The sequence below is a fragment of the Mesoplodon densirostris genome, chromosome 4, assembly GCF_025265405.1.
Source record: "Mesoplodon densirostris isolate mMesDen1 chromosome 4, mMesDen1 primary haplotype, whole genome shotgun sequence".
NCBI lineage: Eukaryota > Metazoa > Chordata > Mammalia > Artiodactyla > Ziphiidae > Mesoplodon > Mesoplodon densirostris.
The window spans coordinates 52,841,345-52,850,698 of NC_082664.1; the positions used below are offsets into that span (position 1 = coordinate 52,841,345).

The 9,354-nt window shown below is 37.7% G+C and overlaps 1 pseudogene; it reads right to left on the reverse strand.

The window, feature by feature from the left end:
* Positions 1-7,867: 7,867 nt before the first annotated feature.
* LOC132489201 (polycomb group RING finger protein 5-like) lies at positions 7,868-8,999 on the reverse strand (annotated as a pseudogene).
* Positions 9,000-9,354: the final 355 nt, after the last annotated feature.

Sequence of the window (9,354 nt, forward strand, 5' to 3'; positions counted from 1 at the left end):
ATGTTCATCAGTGATATTGGTCTATAATTTTCTTTTTTTGTGATGTCTTTCTCTGTTTTTGGTATCAGGGTGATGTTGGCTTTGTAGAATGAACTTGGGAGTTTTCCTCCCTCTGCAATTTTTTGGAAGTGTTTGAGAAAGACTGGTGTTAGTTCTTCTCTAAATATTTGATAGATTTCACTGTGAAGCCATCTGGTCCTTGACCTTTGTTGGAAGATTTTTAATTACAGTTTCAATTTCATTACTTGTTATAGGTCTGTTTATATTTTCCAATTCTTCCTGGTTAAGTCTTGGAAAATTGTACCTTTCCAAGAATTTGTGCATTTCTTCATGGTTGTCCATTTTATTGGCATATAGTTGTTTGTAGTAGTCTTTTATAATCTTTTGTATTTCTGTGGTGTCAGTTGTGATTGCCCCTTTTTCATTTCAAATTTTATTGATATGTGTCCTCTCCCTTTTTTGCTTGATGAGTCTGAATAAGGGTTTATCAATTTTGTTTAACTTCTCAAAGAACCAGCTTTTAGTTTTATTGATCTTTGCTATTGTTTTTTTGTTTCTATTTCATTTATTTCTATGCTGATCTTTATGATTTCTTTCCTTTTACTGACTTTGGGTTTTCTTTGTTCTTCTTTCTCTAGTTGCTTTAGGTGTTTATTTGAGACTTCTGTTGTTTCTTTCTTTCTTTTTTTTTTTTGTGGTATGCGGACCTCTCACTGTTGTGGGCTCTCCCATTGTGGAGCACAGGCTCCGATGCACAGGCTCAGTGACCATGGCTCACAGGTCCAGCTGCTCCGTGACATGTGGTATCTTCCCGGACCGGGGCACGAACCCGTGTTCCCTGCATTGGCAGGCAGACTCTCAACCACTGCGCCACCAGGGAAGCCCCATGTTTCTTGGTAGGATTGTATTGCTCTAAACTTCCCTCTTAGAACTGCTTTTGCTGAGTCCCATAGGTTTTGGGTCATCATCTTTTCGTTATCATTTGTTTCTATGTATTTTTTGATTTCCTCTCTGATTTCTTCAGTGATCTCTTGGTTATTTAGTAGTGTATTGTTTAGCCTCCATGTGTTTGTGTTTTTTACAGTTTTTTTCCTGTAATTGATTTCCAGTCTCATAGCGTTGTGGTCCAAAAAGATGCTTGATACAATTTCCATTTTCTTAAATTTTCCAAGGCTTGATTTGTAACCCACGATGTGATCTATCCTGGAGAATGTTCCATGTGCACTTGAGAAGAAAGTGTATTCTGCCACTTTTGGGGGGAATGTTCTATAAATATCAGTTAAATCTCTCTGGTCTACTGTGTCATTTAAAGCTTGTGTTTCCTTATTTATTTTCATTTTGCATGATCTGTCCATTGGTGTAAGTGGGGTGCTAAAGTCCCCTACTATTATTGTGTTACTGTCGATTTCCCCTTTCATGGTTGTTAGCATTTGCGTTATGTATTGAGGTGCTCCTATGTTGGGAGCATAAACATTTATAATTGTTATATCTTCTTGGATTGATCTCTTGATCATTATGTAGTGTCCTTCCTTATCTCTTATAACAGTCTTTACTGTAAAGTCTATTTTATATGATACGAGTATTGCTACTCGAGCTTTCTTTTGATTTCCATTTGCATGGAATATCTTTTTCCATCCCTTCACTTTCAGTCTGTATGTGTCCCTAGGTCTGAAGTGAGTCTCTTGTAGACAACTTATACATGGGTATTGTTTTTGTATCCATTCAGCCAGTCTGTCTCTTTTGGTTGGGGCATTTAATCCATTTACATTCAAGGTTATTATCGATATGTATGTTCCTATTACCATTTTCTTAATTGTTTTGGGTTTGTTTTTGTGGGTCTTTTTCTTCTGTTGTGTTTCCTGCCTAGAGAAATTTCTTTAGCATTTGTTGTAAAGCTGGTTTGGTGGTGCTGAATTCTCTTAGCTTTTGTTTGTCTTAGAAGCTTTTGATTTCTCCGTCGAATCTGAATGGGATCCTTGCTGGGTAGAGTAATCTTTGTTGTAGGTTTTCCTTTTTCATCACTTTAAGTATGTCCTGCCACTCCCTTCTGGCTTGCAGAGTTTCTGCTGAAAAATCAGCTGATAACCTTATGGGGATTCCCTTGTGTGTTATTTGTTGTTTTTCCCTTGCTGCTTTTAATATTTTTTCTTTGAATTTAATTTTTGTTAGTTTGATTAATATGTGTCTTGGTGTGTTTCTCCTAGAGTTTATCCTGTATGGTACTCTCTGTGTTTCCTGGACTTGGGTAACTATTTTCTCTCCCATGTTAGGGAAGTTTTCCACTATAATCTCTTCAAACATTTTCTCAGACCCTTTCTTTTTCTCTTCATCTTCTGGAATCCCTATAATTCAAATGTTGCTGTGTTTAGTGTTGCCCCAGAGGTCTCTGAGATTGTCTTCCATTCTTTTCATTCTTTTTTCTTTATTCTGCTCCTTAGCAGTTATTTCTACCATTTTGTCTTCCATCTCACTTTTTCATTCTTCTGCCTCAGTTATCCTGTTATTGATTCCTTCTAGTGTATTTTTCATTTCAGTTATTGTGTTATTCATCTCCATTTGTTTGTTCTTTAGTTCTTCTAGATCTTTGTTAAACATTTCTTGTATTTTCTCACTCTGTGCCTTCATTCTATTTCCGAGATTCTGGATCATCTTTACTATCATTAATCTGAATTCTTTTTCAGGTAGATTGCCTATTTCCTCTTCATTTATTTGGTCTTGTTGGTTTTTTACTTTGCTCCTTCATCTGTGACATAGTTTTTTGCCATCTCATTTTTCTTTTTTTTTTTTTTTTTTTGATGGGTAGGATTTTGTTCCTATCTTACTTGTTGTTCAGCCTGAGGCTTCCAACACTGCAGTTTGTAGGCTATTAGGTAGAGCTGGGTCTTGGTGCTGAGATGAGGACCTCCAGGAGACCTCACTCTGAGGAATATTCCCTGGGGTCTGAGGTTCTCTGTTAGTCTGCTGGTTTGGACTCAGAGCTCCCACTGCAGAAGCTTTGGCCTGACCCCTGGCTCGTGAACCAAGATCCTGTAACCTGTGTGGGGTGGCAAAAAACATAAAAAGGTGAACAATTACAAAGACTAAAAACTAAAATTAGACTAGGAAACTAACCGATATGTTAGAAAGAATATAAAAATAAAGATATAGATGAAACAACAACCAGAAGGTAAAACATAACCACAATAGTATAAAAGAGTAGAAGAAAAAAAAATGGTGGAAAAGGCCTTGGCTGTGGAAGGTGGGCCCTAAGTAGGGGCGGGATTTGGGCAGTGGACGGGGCCTATGTTAGGACTCACAGGGCTGGAAAAGGCCCTGGGGGTGTAGGGGGTGGGGCTTAGGCTCAAGGGAACAGAATGGGCCCAGGTTTGCCTCTGGTCTCAGAGGGTGGGGGACCGCACTTGGGAGTCCAGCTGGCTTTCTAGACCCGAGTGGGTGGGACAAATGCCCTCCTCTCCTCTCCCACTCCTCTGGTCCTGGAGGGCCCCTCCTGCCTGCCTCTCCTGCTCTTCTCTGCTGCCAGGACCAGTGCAGCTGGGAGGGGTCCTCTGAGGGCATAGGACCCATCCTGAGAGCCGGGCAGACTTCCCTGGCCAATTGGGCAGGAGAAATGCTTGGTGTGCTCTCCCTGATCTGAGCCCCCAAGGGTCCCTCTGTTCATGGAAGTCCCTCAGGGGCTCCGGTCCTGTCCGTCCTTCACTTCTCCTCCCCCCTCAGTCCCCCCACATCCTACCAGTTCGTTTGGGAGTTCCTCCCTTCTCCTTGGGCATGGAGGTCTCCCACCAGCCTCAGGCAGGTGCCCTAGTTGTGAGGAGACATGAACTTCGCATCTTCCCATGCTGCCATCTTGACTCCACCCTTTAGATTAGTTTCTTATTCCATGAAGCTCTGAAAGATGGAAGAAAACTGGATGCAGTATTTAATGTTTCACTTGATTCTAGATTTAAAAATAATTAAAATTAAAAAGCATTTCTGAATAATGACTCAAGTTTTGAATCCTAGGAAAAGGGGCATAAAAAGTATTTGGACACATTCTAATGAGAATTTAAAATAATTTGTTTTTGTTTAATTTCATAACTTTCTGAAAAGGAAGTGTTTGAGCATGTTTGAAGTGTTTGAGCATGTAATTCTATTTGAAAATATAGTAAGGATAGCAAATAAACACAAAACTCTGTAATGTATATTTGAGTACATTTTAATGAACTTTCAATCTGAACTTTCTTCAACAGAATACTACTGAACTAGGTATATTAATTAAATCCAGAATTATCTGGTTATTTTGTGCTTTCAAAGGGTTTGAGTTTCTAGTATATTTAATATTTTTCAATTTTTATAAACCAGATCTGGCAGACATTTTATATTCCTTATTGTAGGGATAGGTATATGTCTCAAAATAATAGCATTTCACGTTTTTATGTTTCTAACCCAGAAAATGAAAGTTATGGAAAACTCACTCATTTTTGTAATTCCCACAAGCAATATCTATATCTCACTGGTACAGAGTATAGCCTGCTGGAAAATTCCTTATGGTATACCAGAGTATGTAATGGAGTGCATCCATCTTTATCCTATCCAAGGAGGTTTACCTAGTGGCCTGTCAGGAAGACTTCATAATGTGAGCTTTACTTGAGGTGGCCCACAGCATGGGATCCCCAAAAGATCGGTGTGAGGACAGGGCTTAACCTGGTCTATATGCTCTTCATCTGGGGCTTATCTTGCCAAATTTGGCTGTATGGCTAGATTCTAAAAACAAAGTAATTGCTGAGAAACAAGACAAAGAATTACTTTTAAAAAACCAAAGGCTTTTAGGAAAATTTTGCTTTTGAGTACAGAAAAAGCATTTACTTATGTGAGTCCAATAGAATGTACTGTTTTTTATATAAGTAATCATGTCTGCATTTTTACCAAAGTCTGTCTTTAATAAAATTTCTTATATTACTAAGAACCCAGAAACTAAATAAGCATAATTTTAGTCTATATTGCCTCCATGGAATAAAAAGCTTCTCAAATTAGAACTTAAAATCTCAGTTTCAATTTTCTTTTCAAAGTATGTATTTCTCCCACTTTTCATCCAGAGGGAGGCTATTTGTTGTGTTAATCACTTTTTCATCTTTGAGGATTTCCTAAGATCTGTCAGATGGTGCTGGAAAAACAAGAAACATAGCTGAAAGGAAGTATGTTCTGATTATTGCAAGAAAAACCTGCATTTGATCGATGTTACCATGAAAATTAAGTTTAAAGTCTTTCTTTGATGATATTTTAGCAATTACTCAAGGTTATTGCCTAATTATATAGAAATAAATTGCAGTCTAAAAATTTCCAACCTCCAAACAGTTAAACTGTCTCTCTAACATGGTTATTAACAGTAAAATGTCTTTGGTGATAATTATTTTCTTATGAAAATCTTTCAAAAAGAGATTACTGTAAGTTACAAGAATCTATTTAGATACAAGACCATTGATAAGAGACAGGGACAGAAAACTCAAAATATATGCAGTAAATCTAAAACAGAAATGCACTTTAGTGATTAGGCACTTTCTCTTAAATAGTTCAGTAAAGCTAAACAGTTCACCATATTATATAACATACTTTTCTTCCCTTAAAGAATCATTTCAAGTTACATATAGTTGAGCAAACTCATTACATTTATAAAATGAGGCCTATTAATATGGGATAGATTTTTAATGAATAAAGAAATATACTTTTCTAAAAGTAGTTATAAGACATCACCCCAATGTATCTGGACCCCAGACTGAATGACCTAATACTGCCTCATCAGTGAAACTTTTAGTTTATTTGTTTTTATACTTTAAAGCATAATCTGGAGAAAGGGCCATATTTGGATTTTCTATTAACTAATGTAATTACTTCAATTAAAGTGATGTCTATAAAGCACAGTGCTTCTTTAGATCCAAGGTTCCTTGACCCTTGTGCATCTTTGATATCTAAGGCAGACAAAACAGATTACAAATCTTTTATGAAAGTAAAGTTCTTTCAGTTTGTTGCTTAAGAAACAACAAATTAAAGAAAAACTTAATTTAGTTTTATTCTCCAATTTTGCAGATTCAGATGATTATTCCTATAGGCTATTTGTCTAAGGAGTTTATCTTATTAGCACCCCAAGTTTGTAAAACTAACCACCTGTATATTTTTGCCTTTAAGTTTTTCTATACCTGGTTTCTTACAAATTCCACAACCTGACTTGGGATAATTAACTAGGGATTAGTGTATTACTAGACATGAAAATAGTACCATACTTAGAAAACCACAGTTGAGTATATGAAGAAGTCTGTGGTTCTAATAGTAATACCACGTTACTTAGTACCATCATAAAATGTGTACCTTTCCCCATATAACTGATGCCCTTCTTTATGCAAGGTTTTCACATGTTTTGGCACATATTCCATTGCATTTCAATAAAAATGTTAATACATTAACAGTAAATAGAGGAATTTTATATAAAACTATTCTCAATGCCATAAATGCTTCCTATATGTTTCCTTGGAAAATAGTGACATTACATAAGATGAGGCAGCAGGCCAAATTTAATGAGATCATGTATATAAAATTCATTTAAGGCTGTAAGTTTCGGCTGGGAACCCCAAAACATCCAGGTCTCATTTGTGGTTTTTAAAACACACCCTCAATTCATTTTGAGTTAATTAAAATCAGCTTCCATAAGTAATCAAGGACATTATCATAGCTCTGACCTTAAAGAACTTATGTATAAAACAATAATCCCATTTCCCCCTGATTACTACAGGATCTAAAATGAAATATCCTCAAACCATTAATTCTGGTTAAGCATATTTATCTATGACACTACATTTTTTTCTATTTTATACATATGGTATGGAAATGTGACAGATTACTAACAGTTTTAATCTACAATTGCTTTGAGATTTTTGAAATCCATAAAATAGCTAATGTTATCTGCCCTAAAAATCCTAATACTTAAATCATCATAACCTTCTGCATGCCACAGTGACACATACTTAAGGCCAACTGAAAAAAGGGAAACAATGTACTCATTAGATAAATGCCACAATATAATGATGCACGATGTTTCATGAAGCAGCACTGGCTCGTCATAAGGCCTTATGAAAGATTAACCTCACTTACACATTAATTTTGTTAGAAGTAAATGTGATCAGCTGCCAATGTTTCAAATGGTTGCGAATCTCACTTCAGCTCTCCAAGAAGTCACGTACATTTTCTGGAGGGTGAACAGGCCCTCCCTGTGCGACTGGTAGACTACACAGATGACGCAAGATGCCTATAATTATAATGGACTTTAAAGTAAAGAACAATTGGAATTCTTCCCAAAAGGACTTGCACACTCAAGAGTGAACTGTTTTGCACACAAAAAGCTTACTGAGAACAGGATAGTGGCTCAAGGACCACTTTTCTAAATATATTTCCCATACAAAATAATCTCAAGATATAATAATTATTAGTTCCTTGTACGGTACTCTATTTAAACAAGAATTAATCAAATAGTAAGTATGTGAAAACTGCAACACCACAAAGATTGAGGCATGTTACTAGTGTAATCAAACAATAGAACAGGCAAGCAAAATATTTAGAAGGCTGAATCATGGCCGCATATCTAACTGATTTCAACTGTGACTTGTACACTGTGAGACAGCACAGATAACTTATGCAGATGGTTCAGTAGCAGAATGGCACTTGGTTTGCTCTTAATAGAAACAACATAAATGAAACTGACAATTTAGAGACAGACAATAGCCTTATTCACATGCTGAAAATCTTGTTGTGTCCCTCTAGTCCACACACAGTTCACTGTGCGATCTGTTGATGAGTAAACACATAGTACAGGATTCATTCAGTGGGATCTAGACCCCTGGGTCTAACCGCAATCAATTCTTGGTCGATACTGCAATACCATGGGGTATGACTGATACAAAGGGCCATCCTGAGGGCAGACTTGTGAAGCTGAGCAGTTCAGACACTGAAAGTTTTCACCTCTTAGTTGCCATCTTGTCATGTCTATGAACTCCACAGTATGATCCTTCCCCATAATTTCACCATTGCACAGCACATCCAACTCATAAGAACTTGGAAGTTTTAGTTTAAAACTTAGAAATTTTTTAATAGTTCCCACAGTTACACGTGTAGAAAACTGAATGAATTCCTTCATTAAACTCTTTACTGCATTGTCCCGATTGTTCATTATTTCGTAAATGATCTAGACATATAGCAATTTGTGGGTCAATTCTGTGATAGTCTTTTTTTTAATTAATTTATTTAATTTATTATTTTTGGCTGCATTGGGTTTTCATTGCTTTGTGCAGGCTTTCTCTAGTTGCGGCGAGTGGGGGCTACTCTTTGAAGGTTTGGGGGCGTGGGCTTCTCACTGTGGTGGCTTCTCATTGCGGAGCAGAGGCTCTAGGCATGTGGGCTTCAGAATTTGTGGCACATGGGCTTCAGCAGTTGTGGCTCGCGGGCTCTAGAGTGCAGGCTCAGTAGTTGTGGCGCATGGGCTTAGTTGCTACACGGCATGGGGGATCTTCCCGGACCAGGGCTTGAACCCGTGTCCCCTGCATTGGCAGGCAGATTCTTAACAACTGCACCATCAGGGAAGCACTGTGATAGTCTTTATCATCTTGATTTTCATCACCTTCTTCATCTACTTTAGGTTTGTCAACTTTTGAAGTATCATCTTGTCCATTTTCTTGAGGCTTGTTTTTCTTCCAAAATTCACTCTCAAGTTCTTGTTCTTGTAGTCCAGGGACCAACTTAAATATAATTTCCTCTAATGTGTTACCCAGGCTCAACCTTTCTAATGGGTTTGACTCATGAACCTGGTTGCCACACCTTGGACAACCAATGCTATCTTCAAAGTGCTGGATGATACAGGTCTTACAGAAGGTGTGGAGGCATTCCGTCACTGTAGTTGGCTTGATGAGATACCCTTTATAGATACAGCAGATGATGTAAGGATTGAAATCTTTTACCAAGTGTTTCCTTTGGGTAGCCATTTGTTGTTAGCTAGGACTGGCTCTAGTAGTTCAGGCAAACAAGGGTATTAAGTGGATGAGAGTCTGATCCCAGGAGCTGGTGTGGAGTTCCCAACTGCATGTCCCGAGGCATTAGAACTAACATCCAGACTTCTCATGTAATCGCTGGTCATCACTCCTTTTGGTGGTTCTGCTTTTCCATATCCTGGAGCTGCGGCCACCGCTGCTTCTCACCACCAGCACGCCAGCCTCAGAGAGAAGGAAACAAAGAGAAACAGTGCCTGCTGCAGCCTGGCCAGTCCCTGGGCCCCATGGAGACTTCTATTTTCTAAATTTAATCTTTATTTTATATTGGAGTATAGTTGATTTACAATGT